Source organism: Camellia sinensis, chromosome 8 (assembly GCF_055761805.1).
Source record: "Camellia sinensis isolate YWXY chromosome 8, ASM5576180v1, whole genome shotgun sequence".
Classification (NCBI taxonomy): Eukaryota; Viridiplantae; Streptophyta; class Magnoliopsida; order Ericales; family Theaceae; genus Camellia; species Camellia sinensis.
This window is the reverse complement of record NC_138968.1, coordinates 130828710-130854425: the sequence shown is the minus strand read 5'-3', so window position 1 is coordinate 130854425 and position 25716 is coordinate 130828710. Positions and strand designations below refer to the sequence as shown.

The 25716-nt window shown below is 37.5% G+C and overlaps 1 long non-coding RNA gene across 1 annotated transcript; it reads left to right on the top strand.

Moving 5' to 3' along the window:
- The first annotated feature begins 18899 nt into the window (after positions 1-18899).
- LOC145797122 (uncharacterized) lies at positions 18900-19439 on the top strand. The gene is made up of 3 exons (XR_014338214.1): positions 18900-18992; positions 19090-19185; positions 19300-19439. It is a non-coding gene; the product is annotated as an uncharacterized LOC145797122 (long non-coding RNA).
- Positions 19440-25716: the final 6277 nt, after the last annotated feature.

The following is a 25716-nucleotide window of genomic DNA, read 5'->3' as shown; positions in this document are numbered from 1 at the left end:
TCACGGGAGAATTCGATGCCAAGGAGGACACAATGCGGGCTTACAGGGACCTTGCACTTCCCCTTGTTTGCCTCTTCAATACCTTCCACATCAAGCACATTCCTCGGGCAGAGAACTCTAAGGCAGATGAGATGGCCCAGTTGGCTTCCGCAGACCAGTCCGACCTCAGCAGTGGTGTCCGCCTCGAATACCTATCCCACCCCTCCATTTCTCCCGACCAGCATAAAATGCAATTCCTCCAAAATGAGACCATCCCTTGGGTGTCGGACATCGTTCTATTTCTGACAACAGGGGAACTTCCAGACGACTAACAGCAAGCCGCCAAAGTCAGGGCCCGGTCGTCCAATTACATCCTCGTCAGCGGCATTCTGTACAAATGTGGTTTCTCACGCCCTTATCTGCGGTGCCTCAATCCGACTCAAGCAACTTATGTGATGCAAGAAATTCATGAGGGTATCTGCGGCAATCAGTCGGGCGGTAGGTCCCTGGCCCACAAGATACTTCGCACTGGATATTTCTGGCCTACTCTCAACCAAGATGCGACTGACTTCGTGCTCAAATGTGATAAGTGTCAGCGTTTCGCCAGTATCCCCCGTGCCCCTCCTACTGAATTGATCACACTTTGCAGCCCCTACCCGTTCGCCAAGTGGGGGATTGACCTAGTTGGCCCCTCACCCACCGGCCGAGGCCAGACCAAATTTGCCATTGTCGCCATTGATTGTTTTACTTAGTGGGTAGAGGCAGAACCACTTGCCACCATTACCGAGAGGAACACAACCAAGTTCATCTAGCAGTCGATCGTTTGCAGATTTGGCATTCCCCAGGCCATTGTTTCCGACAACGGCAAACAATTCGACAATGCCAAGTACAGGAAGTTCTGTGCGGACCTCCAAATTCAACCATGTTTTTCTTCCCCCGGACATCCCCAAGCCAATGGCTAAGTTAAGGTCACCAACCGTTCTCTTCTGAAGATCATCAAAACCAAGCTAGAAGCTGCCAAGGGGCTTTGGGCCGAGGAACTACCAAATGTACTTTGGGCTTACCGAACTACAGCACGGACTCCCAATGGGGAAACTCCTTTCCGCTTAACATATGGCGCTGAGGCAGTTATTCCGGTAGAAGTCGGTCTGCCTACCCCTAGAGTTTCACATTCGGATCCAACACTAACGGAAGAGCTTCGTCGGGCAGACCTGGACCTAATTGAAGAACTCAGAGAAACCACTGCTGTTAGACTGGCCTCATACCAATAGAAAATGAGAACACACTACAACCGCAAAGTCCGACCAAGGGAGTTCGCTGTAGGAGACCTTGTCTTAAGAGAAGCAACCCTTGCCACCAAAAATCCGACCGAGGGCAAACTGGCACCCAAATGAGAGGGACCTTACGTTGTAAAGGCCCGACCGCATCCGGGCACTTACCGACTTTAAGACATGGAAGGTCGAGATCTCCCCCACCCCTGGAACGCTGAACACCTGAAGCGCTACTTTCAATAAGTCCCTACTGTTGTATTGCTCAGTTGTTGTATTTTCTTTTTGTTTTGTTACATAATGTAAACTTGTATCGACTGAATTACACTGATCATGACAACAATTCTATACCTTGGCTATCTATGTGTTGTCTCAATAACATTCTCATTTGCAGCACTTATTACAACTCTCAACCAGACCGACCGTCAAAAGCCTCAGCCAGACTGAGCATCAAAAGCCTCAGCCAGACTGAGCACGAAAAAGCCCCAGCCAGACTGAGCATCCCAAGCTTCAGCAAGACTAAGCACTAACAGCCTCAACCAGACTGAGCATCAAAAGCCTCAGCTAGACTGAGCACGAAAAAGCCTCAGCCAGACTGAGCATCCCAAGCTTCAGCAAGACTGAGCACTAACAGCCTCAGCCAAACTGATCATCAAAAGCCTCAGCCAGACTGAGCATCAAAAGCCTCAGCCAGACCGAGCGTATTTCAAATGTGCACTTAAGCATCAAAAGCCTCAGCCAGACTGAGCATTCAAGGCTTCAGCAAGACTGAGCACAAGAGCCTCAGCTAGTCTGAGCATCAAAAACCTCGGGCCGACCGAGCACTAAGAACCTCGCCCAAACCGAGCAGTAAGAGCCTCTGCCAGACCGAGCAAGAGGCACTCGGCCTGCCTAACAAGTCTTAGCCAGACCGAGTGCCACAGCCCCAGGGTCAGACACAGGTTATTTTCTTCTCAATCAAACCCTCACAAGTTAGCTCTCTCCTCCTCACAAACCACGCCTCCCTCCATGAACCACCAACTTACTTGAGCAATGTAGCAAACACACACTTGTAATTTTACTACATTTTACAATTTTAACTTTACTCTGCATTGAGTTTTGATCACAAGTTTAACTTTACTCTGCATTGAGTTTTTATTACAAGTCTAATTTCGCTCTGCCTTAAGGAGTCTACCCAGTCCTTATTACAATTTCAATCCCACTCTGTCTTGAGGAATTCCTAAATGCAACTTTTATCACAAGTTCACCACAAGTTTTTATCACATGTTTTCATCCATTTCAGACGCACAAGCAAAAACAGCGAAATGCACAACACAACTGAAATTTTATTTATCCACAACTTTATACAAAAGTTCATTACAGCAATTCAAAAAAAAAAAAAACAACAACAAAACAATGTCGATGCACAGTCTCCTTCTCTTTCCTCCCCAGTTACTCCTCCTCACTGGAGAGGAGGTCTTCTTCTTCAATGCCCTCATCCAGGGGGGTTTGGGCCACATCGTCTTTGCCAATCGTCACACTACTAAGGTCTAAGTCTGGGAGCAGCTCTTCAGCTCTACGCTTGAACGTCTTCCAGCCACTGTCCTAGTACTCAGCCATTTCGTGCTTATAAAAGTCTGACTGCTAGAAGCTCTCAATAACTTCTGCTTCAGTTCTGCCTCCAGCAATCGTCCTCGATGGGCCTGCCCCCCTAGATTCTTGCCTAGTCAGGCTGCTAGCGACCGCGGCATCAACCGCCATTTGAAATTCGGCAGACCCTTTGAATTGCTCCACTGCTGCGACGCACAGATCGGGATAAGCCGCCCTTTCAGAGGCTGCCTTCGCCCTCTCTTCGCCCAGCTCTTTCTGCAGGGTCGTCCTTTCCGACGCAGCCTTTGCCTTTTCCGCCTCCAATTTCTTCTTCAAGCTCTCCTTCTCCGCCGTCGCCTGTGCTCTCTTTGTTTCCAACTCCTTCTGAAGCTTCCCCCTCTCCTCTACTGCCTTAGTGCGCTCACCCTCCAGTTCCTTCTGGAGATCGCCCACTTTGCCATCGGCCTCATCTTTTTGCCTGACCAGCTCTTCATTACTGCTCATGGCCTCTTCATGTCGCTCGACCGCGACGGCGCAGGCTCTTTGGGCCTCCTCCAACTTCTTCTGCTCGCTAGCAAGTTGGAACTTGAGCGACACAACCTAGCGGCATGTGCTCTCCAGGTCCACCTCAACTGCCTGCAGATTAGCATGGGCAGCTTTCCAACTCGCCCTTTCCCTCTCCAACTTCCCAAGCTGGGCCTTGGCCTCATCTACCTTGAGTTTGGCAGCCCCCGCTTTCCTCAACAGAGCCCCTGCTAAGGTGGTTACCTCCATTTGGGCAGAGCATAACCCCCTTAGCAGTTCAGCCTCGTTGAATCTGGATGCCGAGCGCAGGGCTGCCTCTTCTACGATCCCCATCAGGCGGTCTGCCCCTGCCCTAGCTGGGCCTTCTTCTCCCTCCAGCCGCCCAGCCACCGCGCGAGCGTGGTAGATCGCTGTGGTCAGACCAACTCCCCCTCCTTGGGGTGTAGGGCCCCCCTAGGGATGCTATTCTCTTCTTGAGCCAGGGCCGCTTGCCCCATCCTCTCCTTACCCTTCAGGAACGGCCCTCGCGACCCCCGCGGCGATCGCCGCCACCACTGGCACCACCTCCATGCCCTCTGAAGCAACATCCACCGCTTCTGGGCCACCTACCCTTCCTGGGGTCCCCTCCACTTCTCTCCCTCAGCCCCCTTGGCAGCACTGGTGTCCTTCACACTTGTCTCCCTCCTCCTCTTCTGGGCAAGCACTTCCTCACTCCGCCTCACCCTCTTCTTCTTCTTCCCCACGCCTAACACCTCCATCTCCTTCAAAGACCTCTCCTTCAAAGGGTCTGTTGGGGGCGGCCGTGGCACAAAATTGCCTAAGTCTTTCTCTCCCAAGGGTTTGGGGCGAGGTCGAATCCTCTCCCTCGCAACCGGTTTTGGTGGTCGGTCGGCCTGGGACTCTTTGAATTTTTGGGCTTTAGCAAGGATGGCCTAATCCTCCGCCTCTTAAGCCCATCTCCTCGCCTCCAACTCCGCTCGGTCGAGGTCCCCACTACTTGGCTTTGGACCCAACCCTGCCTCAAACAATGCAGACGGCTGAACGAGCTCGTCCCATTTGGCCACTTCTTTCTCCCTCCACTCCTTCACCCTCTTCACCCTCCCCTCTACGGCTGCTCCCAATTTCGGCTCCACAGACTTGATGGGTACTTTCCAAATGGTACGCACTCCAAGTCCCCCATAGCAGACACGTAGAACCATCGTGGTCGCCATCCCTTGATCGACAACGGCAGCCCTGCCACCAACCCTTTCCCCACTGCTACCTGCAGAGTGACCCACGTCTCCTGCTGCCCCGAGGCCTTATAACATACAAAGAATTCGTCTACCGTCATAGCCTCTCCTCCATTCGCCTTTGGCCACGAACTTGCACAGGCCAGCAGGATCTTCCATGCATTGGGCATTAGTTCCCCCGGTGCTACCTCCAGACAGTTGAGCACATCCTCTACCACCTGCGGCAGTGGTAACCTCAGTCCACCCTTCAGAGCTTCCTCATAAAGGGAAAACTCTCATGGTCTGGCGTCAGACGGCCTTTCCGTTGATGTCGGCAGCAATAACTCCACTTCCCCAGGGATCTGGTATCTTTCGCGGATAGCCTCCAACTCCGCCGCAGTAATCGTGGATTTGTCAGCCTTCATGTACCAATGATCTGGTTCCGCCTGGCTGAATGGCTTTGGAGCTGCTATCATGGTGGAACCGTGGGATCGAACCACCGACTCCCCCACCCTCTCTGTCCTATACTGCGCCGCTAGCTCCACAACATCATCATCTCCAAGCGGGTCCACCCTGACAATCGCATTTCCATCTTGGGCCATTTCAGTGGTATGTTTGCGAATCGCTTCGGCGGCAGGTACAAGGAAATTGAAAACGTGTTGCAGAGGTGTATTGTGAGCAACAAAGGAATTCACACTTGGAATATTTTGATTTTTCGTAAATAGGTAGGTGAATCGAATAATGCCAAAAGCCCACGGTTTGCCCGTATTCCAAGGATCCCAATTAATTTTTGCCATTTTAAAAACTTTTCAAAATCATCCGCCAAAACTGTCTCTTCAACCCCCATAATGACTTACCGTTTCATTTCTGATCCAACGCCTAATCTTCCCCCCTACGGGATGTTGCCATGTGTACGTCCACGATCCCCTGTCTCCTCTCCTTACCTTGTCTTTTCTACTTCAACTCACCACGTGACACGCCGCGTCTCGAGCCCCACGCCCCTCCACCTCACCCTTCACGGTCGGCCCTCCCTGCTGCCGACCATACCACTCAGCCAACACCGCGGTCGGGCCCCCTCGCGGTCAGCCCTCCCGCTCGGCCAAACGCAGCGGTCGACCCTCCTCGCTGTCGACCATCCCACTCGGCCAACACCGCAGTCGACCCTCCTCGTGGTCAGCCCTCCCACTCGGCCAACACCGTGGTCGGCCCTCCTCGCGGTCAGCCCCATGGTCGGTCCCCCCTTCCCCCCTCACCCTCTGCGGACGGCCCTCCTTGCTATCGACCATACCACTCGGCCAACACCGCGGTCGGCCCCCTCGCGGTCAGCCCTCCCACTCGGCCAAACGCCGCGGTCGGCCCTCCTCGCTATCGACCATCCCACTCGGCCAACCTTGCAATCGGTCATTTCCGTGATCAGCCCTTCCACTTGGTCGCCCTGCGCAGTCGGACCACCTCCCGGTCGGCTCACCCCCCTCGATCACCCCTTCCGGTCGACCTCCATCCTGCCAATCCCTAACACACTCATCTACATCATTAATATTCCCTTCGTTGGACTAAAGCGGCACTCGGGACTGGGGGACTACTGACATGCATAAGCCCATAAAGGCCACGAATCACCTATGGACAACCCAAGCCCATCACTTGGAGCCCAGTGCATAACCCAGCTGGTGAGGTCCAGGACAGCTGGAGTCTAACATGGCATAAAGAGCCAATGACATTCAGACACATGGCAAGAGAAGGACAAACCACATCAGCAGACAAAGATCTGTAAAGTTATTGCCACTGCACATCACCATTAATGCAGTCCATCACAGCATTTGTTACGACAACACCTCTCCGCCGGAACAGGACCGCTTTACCCTGAGCAAGGTAAGCTACAGCATAGGCTTTCGGCGAGGAGAGCAAGTCAGAAGGGACAGCGAAATGATTGCCAAAGGATATAAGCGAACGTTGAAGACAAGAAAAAGGTTAAACTCTCTATCTCTAATCTCTCCCCATATACTCTACTTCTCTTCCTAACTTGCTCGTCAGAGGATTCACTGGGGGACTATCCCGTTCCCCGTTGAACTTGCTTGCAGGTTATCCAATGGGCTCGATCATTTGGGCTTGGGCTTGGGCTTGGGCTTGAGCTTGGGCTTGAGGAGCTTGGACCAGTTCGCTCCATTTACTAGGATAAACTGTATCAACACATACAACTTTATTTTTTTAAAGAGTACAACAGTTAGCACCACGTTACGTGGCTAACAATATATATCGTATCCCCGTGACCATGCAGTTATCTTCCCAAGGAGCGTTACATGATGAGATCGATTTTGAGTTCTTGGGCAACTTGTCAGGAGATCCATACATAGTCCACACCAATATTTTCACCCAAGGTAAGGTGAACAGAGAGCAACAGTTCTATGTCTGGTTCGACCCAACAATTGCCCTTCACACCTATTCCATCGTCTGGAAACCCCGACGCATCATGTACTGTTACTATTAATTTGCCTTCCTCGTTACCTAATTAATGTCGATTTATTTTTTGTCTAATATAATCTTCTCTTCTTTTTTTTCTTTTTTTTTGGTTTGTCAGTTTCATGGTGGATAATATTCCGTTAAGAGTGTTTGATAAAAACGAAGCAATTGGCATTCCATTCCCGAACAGCCAAGCAATGAGAGTTTACTCCAGCATTTGGAATGCGGACAACTGGGCAACACAAGGCGGTAGAGTGAAGACAGATTGTACTAAAGCTCATTTTACAGCCTCTTACAAGAATTTCAATGCCAATGCTTGTGTTTGCACTACAACAAAAACATACTTTAGTGGCACTACACTAGTGGCATATTTTTAGAAAATGCCACAAAAAACGATATTTAGTGGCACGTTTTTGAAAAATGCCACAAAACGACAAACATAAAAGGCTCTAGTGACATTTCAATGAACAAGTGTCACAAAACTACAACAAAAACATACTTTAGTGGCACTACACTAGTGGCATATTTTTAGAAAATGCCACAAAAATGATATTTAGTGTCATGTTTTTGAAAAATGTCACAAAACGACAAACATAAAAGGCTCTAGTGACATTTCAATAAATAAGTGTCACAAAACTAAAACAAAAATACATTTTAGTGACACTATATTAGTGGCATGTTTTTAGAAAATGCCACGAAAAAAATATTTGGTGACACATTTAGAAAAATGCCATTGAACCACAAACATATAAGGCTTTAGTGGCATTTCAATAAAGAAATGTCATATCAATTTTATGGCATTTTATTAAAAGAATGACACAAGAAATTTGTTTAGTGACATTTATCAGCAGATGTCACTAAACTTTAGTAGCAATGGCATTTCCTAAAAAATGTCACTAAGCTAGGTAGGTGCAATTTACTTTTTATGGCATTAGGCAAAAAGTGTCATAGACAATATTTATAGCATTTTGAAAAATGCCACTAAGCCAAAAACTTTCCAAGCTATATAATGGCATTTTTTAGAAAAACAAAAAATGACAATATATTTTCAAAAAATTTAAAATGAACAAAATAAATTAAACTCAATATAACATATTTTTTTAACTGTACTTGTTACATGTATAAAATTGATCAACGACTTTATATGACTAAACAGGAAAAAAAGAATCCAAATTGCTCTCTTGTACAATGATAAAGTTTCATGAATTTTAGTCCCTCTAGTTTCAATTAACTCGATTTTCACTCTGAAATTACAAATTTATCTCAATTTCTTTCAATTGCTTATAATTGTTGGGTAAATTACATCAATAATCCTTACATTTTGTTCTTCCATATAGTTTTAATTGATTCACTTTTGACACTTAATTTTAGATTTTACCCAACAATTTACATTTATAATTGTTGGGTAAATTAATTATTTTTTATTTCTTAACCAAATTAATTTTTAATTTTTAAATTTTTTTTCTAAAAATCAAACTATACATAGCCTAAGAATCTTTTGATAAGTCATTTCTTATGTTGGTAACTTATTTAATTATTTGTTAATTTTACGACATTTTTATCATCTGAGGCCTGTTTGGTAACCATTTCATTTTCAGTTTTCAATTTATATTTACAAAAATTTTAAAAACTGTCATAAAAACTTGTTTGATATTTTTTTTTTGGTTCATAAATTGTTGTCTCAGTTTGTAAATTTGAGAAGAAAACGTAAATTCAAAAAATGAGTTTATGTTGATTTTTAAACATAAATTAAAAAAATTTACTAACAAAATTTTTTTTCAAATAATTTTTTTTGACAAATAATTTTTTTCCCAATTAATTTTTTTTTTCCAACTAATACTAAATGAGGGGGCAATTGGTAATGCTACTTTAAACCTTAGGGAGGGGATTATAATTTCTAAAATGTGAGGGGTGTTAATGTAATTTACCTAGTGAAGGCAAAGATGGTATTTAAAAAAATTAAATTGTTGAGGGGGAATCTGTAATGAAACTTTAAATCTCAAGGGGAAGTGTAATTACCAAACAGTGAGGGGAAACTGTAATAAATATAAACTTCAGAAGGGTGTCAATGTAATTTACCCATATTTTTAAATGACAAATATACATATAAGTGACATATGTCATACTTTAAAATAATAAATTTGCTCAACTTGTTAAGTTAACCACAACAAATTCAGTGATAATTTTTTATTAAAAATATTAACAGTATTATTAATTACACTAAATTGACACAAAATTAAAAATTATAAGTTACAACTGATTCAATAAAAAATATAAGGACCAAATATTTACTTTTTAATTTAAGATAAGTTTTTTCCCTTCTATGTTATACAACAAAGTTAAATAACGAAACTGAAGAAACAAACCAAATTTGATACAGCAAAATCTGCATACCAGATTGACATAGAGACAGAGAAGGAAGTCCAAAAATTCTGAAATTGGTGAAGTAAATTTGATTTTGGCGGGTTAAAGAGGCGGGAGCCAAATCATGAAGCAAGGGTTTATCAAATGCCATCCTTATCTACCATCTACACCACAAATTTCCTGTGTTTTCATCTTCTACGATCAGAGTTCATTAGGTATTCTTTCTCTCTTTCTCATTCTCATTAAACACACACAATACCTCTATCTTTCTTACTTATTTATGATCTTCTTGTTTTAGGCATATAACGTGATACAATCTGAAAATCTAATTCTGTAACTCATGAATTTATTAATTTTCATCTTTTAATATAAAAGGTTAGTTGTAATTTACTATTATTGTTTGTATGTTGTGATTGTATATAATGTCTTGTGAGTGTTTGTTTAAATGCTTCAGTGGGATTTTGCATTAGGTTGCTCTGTTTATTTTTTTTTTTTTACCAAATTACTCAGTCAAATCACATAAACAAGCATTAGTATACTAGACTATGTGGTCAAGTTTCTTAGTTTAACCCTCAAGGTATACTTATAAAGTAGTTTCGTTGATGAACTTATTATTGTTTATTAAGATTTATGAGTGGTAGATGTCAATGATTTGTGAGATTTCTATAGGCTAGCTTATCATTAAAATGAAAATAATAATAACAATGATTCTCTTTCTTGTGATTGTCAAGGTGAATTATTAAATTTCCAATCTACATTATCTGTAAATAGTATACGAATTAAGATTATACATTGTATGGCCCTGTAAAAAATGAATTCTATTAGATCATGGAGTCATTATTGCCTGTTGGGTGCAAAAGATATATTAAGTATTAAAAAATGGAATAAATTAAAGAGAGGCACATAAGTGAAGTATTGGGTATTTGATTAGACCAAGAATTGAATTCCATTCAAGATAGGAGCATGTACCAGTGGACACAATCAAATTTAACAAAGATGCATTGACTAATGGATGCAATCAGAATTCAGAATACTTCACCGAAGGGAAGAGAAAAAAAAAACAAAAAAAAACTAAAAAACTAAATAATAGATAATAATAAAAACTATAGCAACACTACATTAGGTAAGGGTTATTAGAGCATGCATAATAAGATATATCTTTGTATTTATCTCCTAGATGTTGCTGAACTGAGGTTTAGAACCTTCTAAAAGATGCCAAGCAGAGAGAGAACTTTGGCTATTGAAAAATAAAATAAATCACTGATGTACACAGGGCATTTGTTCTGTACAACAGTGATTTACAAACTACAAAAGCCATGAATATAGATCAAAACAAAAAATTAAAGGAAATAAAATGCATAAAAAAGGGAAAGGAGGAGGCCCACTAGCCATGGGGGATGGCGGCGCGGGTGGGGGTGTCGAGAATATTGCCCTCCATAAGAAAACCAAACAGCAAGTCAACTATCATTCAATGTTCATCAAACATAGCAATTAAATATGAGTTTGGAAAATTAAATCGTTGTGTTAAACCTATACTCGAGCCACAAATGACCCAACAAAACCATATGCACCTTACAAAACTAAATCATAAACGAAGTCAAGAAATTGATCCGGGTTTAGTCTAATCATCAACAAAGCCATGCTCTTCTTCTTGAATCTCTTCCCCACACAGCCGCCCCTCCACACATGCATGAATTTCACCACTCCGGAAAAAACCTAAGAGATCCAAAATATCAAGAAGCTCAAGTCCCATAACTCTCTTGCCACTCTACAATGTAAAAGAACATGGGCCTAGTTTCTCATCACTTTTGCACATGCCACCCTAATTAACATAAAGATTCCTACACAGAGATCAGCATCTGCACTGCACTAGGCCATGACTATAGCTTTCTATTAGATGCAGTTGTATAGAGCCTTAGACCATTGACAATTTGACAATGTCAACCTACCTTGACCAACAAGACCAGTTTGGGTTATCATAAAATAAGATATATACCTTATAGTTCTAGTTAGTTCTTTTGATCCACCAAACAAACCTAAAAAACAGTCACCAAAACAGCCACCAAATCAAATAATAGGATGCTTGGCAGACCAACAGGTGAAGCAGAGATCAGCACAGATAGATAGACAAGCCAATTCAGATAACAGCCACCAAATCAAACAGAACAAAGTAGACCAACTTACCAGACCAACAGACCACAACCTAAGCAGCCAAGAAACAAAAGGTAGCAGAAGCAGAATTAGCAGAATCAGCACATATGGATAGGAAAACAAAGATCCACCAAAATCAGCAAACCCAAATCAGTCACTGGCCTCAGCAACCAGACAAGGCCACACCAAAGCTGAGGCAAAATTTGACCAAAGAGACCGAAGAAAACACGTCAACAACAAAAGCACAACAAGATCTACCCATAACTTAGCATATCAAACCAGCAAATCAGTTAAGACATCTATCCTGTTTAACAATCACAAAAACTTCCAGCTAGCTGCTTCCATACAGAATCTGGAACAAAAGCAGCAGCAACACCACAATCAGCAGACTCAAAAGTAGGTAGCTGCTTCCATACCTGACAGCAGAGCAATACCTCAATTTCTGATGCAATACCTCACTTGCTGCAGGTTAAATACCAAATCATTTATAGATACTCAACTACTTTAAGTAAGGTCAATCACAGCACAAAAATCAACTACTTAATTCGATTTGATTAAATCAGTTCACCATACAAGCACAAAACAAATAGCCTCATGACCATATATCAATACAGCCCAGTATATCAGTAGTCCACAGCATTTCAGCCTAAGATTACTTGACTTGTATTGGACTGTTGAATTGTATAATAATCCTCACATTGGTATAATGGATTGATTTGTTGTAGGTGAGCAAGCATGAATGTTCTTGAGTCATTTGCAATTCCCATTGCATATGGTTATTCTCTTGAAAAACAGGGCTTTATTCCATTGACATTATAACTTATCATCTTACCTTGCTGTATGCAAAGATTGATGACTCTAGTACACCAACCTGACATGCCATCCATATTTTGTACTGTACACTGCTCAATTTATTGACACTTGCTATGCTAGTTGAAATTTTTTAATTTTCTGGTTTGAGAAGAAGTCCTGTGTACTGTGTATCTGTCTAACAGACCTTTCAAATTTTTAAAGTTAAAAATTGAAGTCTACAATAGGTTTGTACTAGTCACTTGAGTGCATATCCTCTCCGTTTGCATTACTCTGCACAACCGCATCTCAAAAACAATTAGAATCAACTGAATCATCTACTGGGTCAATTTGATTACATTGAAGCCTTGTAAGGACATCTTGATTGAATTTTTCTTTTATTACAAAAAAGAAAAGACATTTAAGGACACTCCAAAATTGCCCCAGAAAACCAAAAAGCTTTCTCTGACAATAGCAGGCTAAAAAATATATCCTATGCAACGTTCTAGAAAAGGAAACTCTCACAACCCGAGAGCCTAGGAAACAATCAAACAAAACAATAATTCTCACAACTCGAGAGGCTATTTTTAGTGGTTTTTTAATTTCTTTTACAAAAAAAGCGTGTAAAATAGTAGAAAGAATGGGTTGACTTTTTGAAGTGAATTTTTGATTTTTTTGTGTTGTTCCCTAACAACACCTAACTAGCCTTTAAAATTTACCAAGGTTGGCACCACAACTATCCACAGGTACAAGGTTTTAAATGGCTAAGTGAATACACATTTACAATTTGAGAGAAATATTTTTGCAATTTTTTTGGAGATGTTGATGTACCTGCAGAGCAGCAACCAATCACGTGGCCATGAAAATGTTTAGGAGTTTTGGTGATTTTAACAAGTATCCATCCAAGTGCTGAACCAATAATAAATGTGAAGAGGATATTCAGAGGCATGAACCACCTACACATTAAACCTAAAAATTAAATAGCAAAATAAAGAGGTATTTTTTAAAAAAAAAAATTAAGAAGAAGAAGAAGGTAAATAGAGAATATACTCACAAAGAAACTAGATCGGTTGTTTTGATTGTATTGGACAGATTGCTAACAATAAGTGCAGGGGGTGAACACATAGAATACCAGCTGTTCACAATCATGAAGTAATCGGATTAAAAAACCAAAATTTTGAATCAATCCTAGCTTCAATAGCAACAACATGTGCTATTTTGCTAATTTACTAGTTACTAATTAGATGTAATCGGTATAGAACCTTGATGTCATTTTCTTACACTGTTATATAGAATGAATTGCTATTGAAATAATGTACAATGCTTTCTTCACATTCCCAATGCTCCACTACCATATGATTGCTATTGAAATAATGATATTGCATTGATTTTGTAATACTTAAATTCTTTTACATGTTTTCTCTTGACATGAGTTGGCTTATAGTCATGCACCAATATATTATTAGAGTTTTGTTCTACATTGTTGTTAGTATCTTATAGTTCTTGCAAAATAAAGTTTAGTTGTTTTTGTCAATCATAACTTACAAATACTTGTTATTGATATATTCATTTTTTAATGTTCTAGAAACACGTTGGACATTTGTTTAGTCGAGATTGTTTACTTATGGATAAGACATGGATGTATCGATCAAGATTAAGTGATGCATACCAGAAAGGAGTTGACATGTTTTTGGATTTTGCATTTACTAATGCAAGTTATGAGGATAAGATCATATGTCCATGCATCAAGTGTGGACTTACACTTCCCGTCACTCGGTCAGTTGCATATGATCACTTAATATGTGATGGCTTCACAAAGGGTTACACTAAATGGGTTTTACATGGTGAAGCATCATCTGTTGCTACAACAGTTGTTGATAGGCACATGCAGAATAGGCCACAATTAAATATTGATACACATGGATTAGTACACGAGGCATTTGGAATCTCAAATGACGATGATAGAGTCGATGGAGACAACCCTGAAGATTTGGGAGATAAACCAAATCCACAAGCAGAGAAGTTCTACAAGTTGATACATGATGGACAAAAAGAGCTTTATCCACAATGTAGGAATTTTACAAAGCTCTCATTCATCCTTCAGTTATTTCATATCAAGAATTTAGGCGGATGGAGTAATAAATCGTTCACCATGTTATTAGAGTTATTGAAGGAGGCATTCCCAGAGGGTGTAACACTGCCTAATACTATTCATGAAGTTGAGCAGATAGTCATGGAGTTAGGACTTAGTTATGAGAAGATTCATGCATGTCCCAATGATTGCATGTTGTATAGGAATGAGCACAAAAATGATTCTGAATGTTATGTTTGCCATACATCTAGGTATGTAACAGAGCAAAATGATTCAGGCAACGAGGCATCCTCTAAAAAAGGCAGCTATAAAACACCTTCTAAAGTTCTACATTACTTTCCTTTGATACCAAGGCTACAAAGGTTATTCATGTCATCCAAAACAGTATCATCTATGAAGTGGCATAAAGAAGGTCGCACCAATGATGGTTGTATGAGACATCCTGCCGATTCTCCAGCTTGGATGACTTTTGACCACCTACATCCTGATTTCGCAGCAGATTGTAGAAATGTCAGACTTGGGTTGGCGTGTGATGGTGTGAACCCTTTCAGAACATTGAGCAGCACGTATAGCACCTGGCCTGTAATTCTTATACCGTATAATTTGCCTCCATGGATGTGTATGAAGCAGACCAATTTTCTATTATCATTGATTATCCCTGGTCGTAGTGCACCTGGAAATAATATTGATGTGTATTTGGAACCTTTAATAGATGAATTAAAGGAATTATGGGTGGATGGAGTAGAGACGTATGATGCATCAATTAAACAAAATTTCCAATTGCATGCAGCATTAATGTGGACTATCAGCGACTTCCCTGCTTATGCTTATTTGTCAGGGTGGAGTACTAAGGGGAAGTATGCATGCCCTTCATGCCACAAAGACACATGCTTTCGGTGGTTGAAGCATGGCCGAAAACATTGTTACATGGGTCATCGTCGATTCTTGGACAAACATCATGCATTTCGAGATGATGAGCGATCTTTTGATGGTACTAAAGAAAAAAGAACTGGACCCAATCCTTTAACTGGTTCTATGGTATTGGATATGTTACATGGCTTCAATATCACTTATGGAAAGATGAGTACTAATCCAGAATTACCATATAATTGGAAGAAACGAAGCATATTCTTTGAATTACCATATTGGAAGGATAATCTAGTGCGTCACAATCTTGATGTGATGCACATTGAGAAAAATGTATGTGAGAGCTTGCTTGGAACACTACTGAATTTAGAGAGGAAGACAAAGGATAATCTAAATGCACGTCTTGACTTGAAACTTCAAGGTATAAGGCCTGAACTCCATCCAAAAGAAAATGCAGCAAATAAAACCATCTTGCCTCCTTCTTGTTTCTCATTAAAGAAACAAGAAAAAGATGTTTTCTGTAAATTTTTGAAGACTGTTAAAGTTCCTGATGGTTATGCAGCGAATATTTCACGATGCATTGACTTAAAGCAACGTAGAATCTTTGGACTTAAAAGTCATGATTGCCATATTTTGATGCAACAATTACTCCCTTTAGCAATTCGAGGAATGTTGAGTTCACATGTAACTTCACCTTTGATTGAGTTGAGTAATTTCTTTCGAGAGTTATGTTCTAAAGTTGGTTTGGCACAAGACTTTATGCGTCTTGAAAGGCAAATTCCGATAATACTTTGTAAGTTTGAAAAAATATTTCCCCCTAACTTTTTTGACATTATGGTGCATTTGGTGGTTCACTTAGCATCTGAGGCTAGATTAGCAGGACCTGTGCATTATCGTTGGATGTATTCTGTTGAGAGGTAAAGTTTATATTAAATTACATATTTCTTTACCATCGTTATTATATTTTACTTTTGTTATTATCGAACATCATTCAAAATTTTGTTTTTTGAACTTACCAAAACATAGGTACTTGAGTAGATTAAAGTCATATGTGAGAAATAGAAGTCGGCCGGAGGGTAGTATGGCAAAAGGATACCTTGCAAATGAATGCTTGACATGTTGCTCGAGGTATATGAAAGGTGTTGAGACACGATTCAACCGGATGTCTCGAAATTATGATGAGGGAGGTAATGGTACCGAAAGATTATCTATTTTCTCAATGCCTGGCCGACCATTAGGTAAGGGCGTTATAGACACAATGGATGATGGCACAAAAGAAAAGGCACATCGATATGTGCTATTTAATTGTGAGACAGTCAACAAATTTATTGAGTAAGACACTCAACATCTGTAATCAATTATTATTATTATTATTATTATTATTATTATTTTACATACTTTTGCCACACCCTTACAAATCTTTTATATGGCATACAGACAACACCGTAGACTTGTTTCCATACAAAATCCACGTCTTTGTGAAATGGCCATTGATCGCATTCATAGTGAAACATTTCCAACATGGTTTGATAAACATGTAAGCAGTGTTTTGAAGTTCCTTAAATTTTGATTTGATATTAACTTCAACTTCATTCCACACTTACAAAAGTTATGTCGTCAATTGTTTGAAAACAGGTTGAGGAATTGCATAATGCAGGGGATAGTCAAACAACTGAAGAGCTTAGATGTTTGGCTCATGGTCCAAATAGAATTTTCACAAAATATAAGCGATACTTGATAAATGGTTTTAGGTTCCATACTAAGGAGATTGAGCGAAAGAGAAAAACTCAAAATAGTGGGATTATTGTCACGGCAAAAACACGAAGCTTTGCAAGTGGTAGAGATGGAAATCCGGTCTCTGGAGATGTTACATTTTATGGCGTGTTAACAGATATAATTGAGTTAGATTATTTGTTTGGGAAGAGGGTCGTGTTATTTAAAGGTGAATGGGTGTCACAATCAGGGAAAAGACAAGATAAAGATTGCACACTAGTCAATTTTGCACGATTAATGAATGATGTTGAGCCTTTTGTGTTGGCTTCTTAAGCAGAACAGGTAATGTATGTAGAAGACCTGAAACACAAAGATTGGCAAGTTGCTATCAAGATAAATCCGAGAGATTTTTACGATATGAATGTGGGGTCTTCTATGGACAATGTGGAGGCATACTTGCAGAGTGTTGTATGTAATACACAAAGTGGTGATGGGGACAATAATTTTGATTTGGTTCGGACAGACATGTCTGCTGCAATTGTAGATGCACCACTTTCTCAGGTGTTGAGAGACAACAATGTTCATGATGATGGAGATGATGATGGAGATGAGGAAGAATTAGATCTTATGTGACTGTTAAACTTATTGAACATTGCTAGTTATTTATATTTGAAAACAATTCTATAGTTTCATTTTGTTATCTTTCTTTATCATTGTTTTTGTTAATTTAATTGATTGTTTTAAGAATGAATAGTGCGTTTTTAATTTAACTATGTGATTTGCATATGTGGCTACAAAATATTTATTCACTATATGTTACATTTAGTCACTACCAAGATAGCAATGCCATAAAGGTGAATTATGAATTTTTTTTTTTTTTGGTTAATTTTCTTCAAGTATTTTTTTCATTTGCAAATAATTTATTTGGATCATTCTAAGTTTACAATTTGATTTGTCTATTTCACTTTAATCATATTAGGATTCATCTATAAAGCAAAAGGCCTATGGACCCATATCTTCAGTTTCGCACAGGCAATGTGGAAGAGTTTAGTGAGTCAGCTCCATCTGAGATACAACCAAATTCTAGTCAACCCAATGATAATGCAGGTATGCAAGTTCAAACCTTATAAAAATGTTATTATTTCTTCGTATATCATTTATTATTAGTATTATTATTATTATTATTTTATAACTAGATGGTGCTAGTGGACAAAAGAAAACTAGAGGTCCCACGCAAATGCGTAATATTTGGGGTACTCGTGATGATGAGCGCCTAACAGTCAATTGGAACAAACTTGGCCAACCTGACGACAAATTGGCAACAAAGTTATCATCGTTCATTGGAACTATTGTGCGTGATGGGAAAAATGCACCACTCACTTACAAGAATTGGCATAAAGTCCCAGCACATTACAAAGATCACATATGGGCACTTGTACAGGTAAATGACACAATATTGTGCGAAAGATGATCACATGTGAAAAATAGTAAACATAAGTAATGTGATTAAAACAAAACTCGTTATAATTTTGTTTATTTTTAATTTTTTATGTGGGAAGATTAATTTTTTATTATTGTATTCTTCTCTCTCTCTCTCTCTCTCTCTCTCTCTCTCTTGTTGTCTCTCTTTTCAGTCAAAGTTTGATCTTCCAAGTCATGCTAGGAAGTGGGTTATGAAGTGCTCTGGTAAGAAGTTAAAAGACTGGAAGGCAAACATAAAGAAAAATTATTATAAGAACCACTTGAGTTTTGACGAACAAAAGCATTATAAAGATAGTAGAGTATATGCTGATCAGTGGGAACACCTTATTAAGTATTGGGCCATCGAAGAAGTAAAGGTATACTCGATCTAATCATTATATGTTATTTTACTTGTTGTAGTTTGGACACCATTAATTTATGCATTTGTAATTTTATGCACAAAGTGATAAAAACAAAGCAAGTCGTGCAGAGCGAAAGTATAATCATACTACTGGAACAAAAAGTTTTCCACGTGTTCGAAAGGAGCAGGTTAATTCATCTTTTCATGTTGTATATTTAATATCATAAGGTATACATAATGTGACATAATGATATAATTTATATTTTGGAATATATTATTTTGTAGAAAAATAAGTTGGGACACTCTCCAACTCGTGCTCACATGTTTAAAGTATGTTATACAAAGGAGACAGGAACCCCTGAGGCAACGAAAGCAATGATAGTATGTACCAAATAATTATGTCCATTTGAACTTGTAGATTAGTTAAAATTTCCACATTATAGTGTTGAGTTATTGAAATGTATATATTAAGTTATGTTTTTTGCAACCTTATAGGATGAAATGAATGAGAGGACAACCTTAAATGCAAATTTATCAAATAAGGGCCCAAATGATGCATTTGGACAAGTGATGGGTAAAGAAAAACATGGACGAGTTCGCATGTATGGATTAGGTGTCTCCCCGTCTAATTTATGGAGAGATACATCTGGTCATAAAGCAAACCAAGACACAACAATGGATGTTATGGAAGGTGAAAATTCGGAGCTAAGGTCCAAAGCTTCCCATGTTCAGCATCCTCCGAATAACTTGACAAACACATCTAATCAGGTAGTTTTTTTAATAGAATTTATAAGTTATTGATGTTTTCCTACACTTATATATGCATACATATGTCTATGTGTGTGTGTTTGTAAAATTAAATAGTTCAAATTTGGTTAGGCCACAACAATTTCTACTCCTCTCGACATGGCAGCTCGACATCAAGCATGGTCTTTGTCATCGATACAAGATGCTTCTCTTACTCAGGTACCTATTAAGAGCTAATCTTATATATCACATTATTCCCAACTTTATTTTAGAATACCATGCAATACTTATTTTTCAATTAACCAAGGAATGAATATTGCGGACATAAATTTCATTATTGAAATCTAGACAATATGTGCTACATAGTCTAAATCATGACATGACAAAGTTTGTGCTATTTTTTTTAAAAAAATTAATTTAATTTTCTTCTAAAGCTTTAACAAGACATCTATCCATCATTTATTACCGCATGGCCTCTTTCTGATTCTCTCAAAATATTGCTTGAAAGTAATTAGTTGATTGTCATTTTTCACAATTACGTTTGATTTACATCGTTGAGGTTAGGTGATCCTGATATTGATAATGGACATGGTTTTGATTGTCGTTGATTGGTGCTTTTGGTTGTTATTGATTTTTGATGCTATTGTTTGATATGGTCTAAAGTTTTACGGTTGTTACTTTTATATAATTTGTTGTAGTGTAGTGAACCAATTAAGTAATTAAAGCATTTGGCTTGCTTATCTACTATAGAAATTCATATCACTTTCAGTTGTGATCATCTTCACTCTAGCACTTTGTACTAGTTTTTTTTTAAATATTATTTATTAATTTTAAATATACAATTACTTAAGTAGTTAAATCTTGATTTACAGGTGGGAGATATAGTTGTTTTAAAAAGTATTATTAGGCCAACAGAAACAGTTGCAATCGGAGTACTTAAAAGCACAGACGCATCTAAAGAAGTAGAAGGGGAAGAACTAGGACCTGACTATTGGGAGGTACATGTTCAAGTGCCAATCAAACCTAATGAGAGCTTGATCCGATCATATGGACTTGTCAAAACAATTGGACAAGCTATTGGAGCTCATGTTGCTTGGCCTGCTCCATTTGTGATATATTTCTTTCGTAAATACTAATTTTATTAACAAATTTATATTAACTTAATATAGTTTCAATTACCTTCATATGTTTATCTTTTGGATGCAGATTTCACAAGTTATGGATGCTAGCCGAGAATATTTATACAAGTGAGGTTGAGAATTTGGGAACTAATTTTTTTTTTGATAATTTTTCTCTTCGGAATATGCATATCACTATGGCTTTTTATGGTCGGAATAATTTTCTTTTAAATTGTTTTTACTTTAACTTTGTTAGTGTGGTAGAATATTTAATAATTTTGGATTGAAATTTTAATGAATAATTGATTGTGGCTTTTTTTTTTTTTTCATGTGATGATCTTATGGTGGTAATATTTGTTTATTATTATGAAAATTTTACAGGATGAATGGATGTTAAATTAATATATGATGTGGCTATTAATATTTAATTGTTTATAAAATTGATTCAATTTTTATAGGTATTTACGCATGCATAATTGTAGCTTTTAAAAGTGTCAATGAAAAAAATATATAAGTGGCATTTTATAGTAGTGATAGTAGCTTTGCAAAGTGTCACTAAAATAAGTTCCAAAGGCACTTATATTTATTTAATGGCACAAATGAATTGGATTTAGTGGCATTTATGAAGGTGTTATAAATATCAATTGTGGCATAAAAATCCATATCGTGGCATTTTTTAGATTGCAAGTCTTTTTTAATGGCACTTGATAGCGTCACGAATAGTGTCTACCATGACATTAAAGTGCCACTGAAAGATTTTAATGTTGATGGTGTAATGACACTTGTAGGTGTCACTAACTCTTTTTTTAATGGCGTTTGATAGTGCCACAAATAATATCTACCATGGCATTAAAATCTCATTAAAAGATTTTAGTCATGATGGTGCAGTGGCACTTGCAGGTATCTACCGTGGCACTCGTATCTACCGTGGCACCGATAGAAGTGGCACTTGTTCAAAATGCCACATGACCAAAAAATGTCATTAGAAGAATAGTTTTGTGACACTTTCAAATGTCACTAAACTAAAAAAATGTTGTAGTGTTGGTCATCTAATAATACATCATCTTGTGGCTCTAACACTAATTCGATGACAAGCACTGCTACTTGGATGAACCGACAACTTTATGTCAAGAGACTGAAATGGGTTCAAAAGAATGCTCATAACTACTGCACTGACTTCAAACGTTTCCCTCAGGGTCTCACTCCTGAATGCAACCAATCCAGCCTCCACTAAACAAAACCCAAAAAAAAAACACTCAATTATATCTTGTTATTTCGACAATATTCAATTTCTGTTTGTATTATATTTATTGGTAAATACTTTATTGTTTACAGTTTTATGTACATACATACAAGAAATTTAGGCCAAATTACGATGGTAGTCTTTATGCATTAGTTTTTGTGTCATTTTAGCCTCTGTCAGCTCAATTTTGATTCTAAATTTATGACTGTATCTCAATTTGATCCAATTGATTACAATTCTTAACATTTTTTATGAAAAATATGCACATAAATATCATGTGTCATATTTTTAAAGACAAAAGTATAAATTTACTCAACTTAGTGAGTTAATCAATTAGATCAAATTGACACAAAATCTATAATTAAGAATCAAAATTGAAAGTGTAAAGATCAAAATGACACAAAGAATAAAATATAAGGACTACCAGTGTAATTTGTCCATAAATCAATAAATCGTGCCAATTTTCAAAATTGTCTCAGAAATACACTTGGTTTGAACGGGGAGGGATCAAATTTTGATATTTAGAACAAACTCAGAACCCTCTTCACTCACTCAAACTTCAGCTTCGGCTTCAGCATGGCATTGATGCGTCACCCTTACTACCACAGTCGCCTCTGCCTTGGCCCCAAAATTTGAATCAAAATAGGGGCTCCCAAATATCTTAGTCAATTACGTTATTAGAAATTATATTGTGGCCCAATCTAGTATTGAGGCCCCAATATAAAGAGGCCGAAAAAATTCCTGCTTGGGGGGCAAATTGAAAGAGGTAAAAAAAATTCCTTGTTGGCCCAAATTGAAAAAGAAATTATACATGAACGTTGTTGGGAGAAGAATGAGAAATTTTGTAGCACGCGACTTTAAAAATATATATACTATTATATATCTAAGTTATAATCTTTGCGGCCTTTATATTATAACTCATAGTACTATTGATTATGAATTATTGTAATATTGATTATGATTTATGATTGTTATTTTGGTCTAATAGGTGCAACTTGAGATCTAGGAGTGTGTTCCCTTCAAGTATTAGGTTCAACTCCTACTAAGTGCTATCAATACCTTAAGGCCATGCCTACAAGCTTTTCCTAATTCATATGGCAGGAGCGCTTTACGTGAATCTCAAGATTAATTAAAGTGTGCATAAGCTGGTTCAGACACTTGATCATCAAAACAAATTTGCGATTTTGACTAAAAGAGATCTTTAATTTTGCTTCAAGTGGTACTTGATTATGACCTTTAATTATCTTTTTTTGAAAGATGTGCATTAACCTAAAAAGAATGTAATTGATAAATTAGAGCATACAAGCTTAATTAGTAAATACAATAAGAATAATATTTACAATAAGAATAATATTTAAGTGATATTTTATTTTAGTTTGTTTAGTTATTATTTGATATTGTTACTTTACATTTGTTGGATTTTTTTTTCTTTTTCTTTTCCTTTTCCTTATTATAAACATGATTTTGCTAAACTTTACAGCAATATGCCCAAATTTTTATCATTTTGCATTTTCTAATGTATATAAATTTTAATTATATACTAGCTAATAATTTATTTTTAATTATTGAAGGACCCCTCTTAAGAATTCACCTAGGCCCTATAAAAACTCTGGCCCTGGCTCCGAGCCATGAACTTTCCACTCACTGATAATTTGCATCTTTGACTCAACATCTTTTTAATTTTAGAATTTTAACTGAACTTTAATGATGTGATAAAGAATAAAAATAATAAAATTAAAGTCAAAATATCACATCACAATTGGATTCATTCTTATTAAAATTCCTTTATTAGAGTTCTCAATCATTTTTTAAAGTACTTCTTACGCCTTTCACACTCTTCTCACATCTCTTTCCCAATCTCAACTCATATATACATGAGATGGTGAAGAGTGATACAAATAAAACCTTTTGAACTTTCTCAAGATTTAAGGTTGTTTGGAAAAATTAATTAAATTAATTATTTGATTTTTTTAATAAAAATGTGTAAAAAAAAATAAAGATATAATATGATTCAAAATAAATTAAAAGTCAATTTTTAACTTTTAACTAAGGTCTCGTTTATCAACTATACATTTTAATTAAAAAGTTAAAAAATTATTATAAATTATCACACTATTCTCTTTATTTTTTTACACATATTTTCATAAAAATTAAAAAATTATTAAAATAGAACGAGACCTAAGTTCTCAAATTAGACCTCAAGTACCATGTATTGCTTTGCATTTCCCCGTTCAATACCAACCATTCCTACTTCCAATGTCGGCAAATTCAAAATGAAGAAACCATATATTACTGCCAATTGATCCTTGAGATGTTAAGGTTCAATCTCACTTAAATTCCTATGTTTCCAAATGTCTTTTCATTTGTTTTTTTTTTTTTTTGGATTGGCTTCTCTCCGATTCGATACGAACTGGACGATGCAATTGGACCCGTAAGGTCTATTACGGATCCCGTTTCGATAATCCAAACCATTCAATATATAGAACTCGTCGAGTATTTTATACCTGTAAAAACTCACGTTAATCGGATATTGATAGCTATTTCATTCGATCAGATTTTTATCAACCGTTTATTTTTTTACCATTCATCTTTTTTATACAAAACCGATTTGATCACGTAGCTATCGATATTCAATCAACGTAATTTTTTACAAATATATAATACTTTACAAATTCTACAAATTGAACGATTTAAATTATTAAAATGAAATTTATAATAAATTTTATGAATCTAATAACACTTTTAATTCGATCAAGGACGAAAGGGAAGCCAAATCATTTTTCTTTATCTTTGACCGAGACACCACATATTCCTACTAATTTAGTAGAAATCGACAACCGCCTTTTATGCCTGTCCCGAGTTATTACATACAAAAATGCTTTATACCCCACTAGGGGTCGACTCCCAGTGAGGTGGAGGCCTGTGATTGGGTCAAAAAAAATTTTTTTTTTTTTTTTTAGTTGTCAGCCAGTGGGGGCGCGCCACCTCACTGGGGGTGTGACCCCCACTGGTGGTATTTAGCAGGGTTGTATTACATAACGACCTTATTTTCCCATTTCATTTCAACAAAATAAACTTGGCACTAAAGTTTCGTTGGCATTGGCCAAGTAGTCAACTTTTTTATGATAAAAATTTTTTTAGTCTAGTTTTTTTAGCCTCATTTGATTTTTATTTTTGAATTTTTTAAGTTTTACGAGAGAAAAAATATGATAATTATGATTTGAATGTGACATTTTATCTTATTAACTTATATAACTTATTTTATTTTTTTGTGCTTTTTTAGACCCAAAATGTTTACCAAACGAGAACTTATATTGTGTTTGGTTTATAAATTTAAAAATAAAAATAAAACAGAATTAAATTTATATGTTTTTATTTAAATTTATAATTTAAACGCAATTTAAAAGTAATGTTCACCAAACGAGGATTTATATTGCGTTTGGTTTATAAATTTAAAAATAAAAATAAAGCATAATTAAATTTTATATATTTTTGGTTAAATTTGTAATTTAAACACAGTTTAAAAGGTTGATAACTATAAAAATCTAATGTTGAGTATATAGAAAGACATTTAGTTTACGTTGTGATCTAATTATTACTTCAGTATCAATCTATTTTATATAAAGAATAAAAAAATAGACATTTAATCATAAATCTGTCTTTATTTATTTGTATTTAATTTAATCCAAATTATTTTCTTATAGTGATCACATTGATTATATACATGATCCCATATTATACCAATTAAATTTCTATCATACAAACACATTCTAGGTACAAATCAAGAACAAATTTCTAATTTAA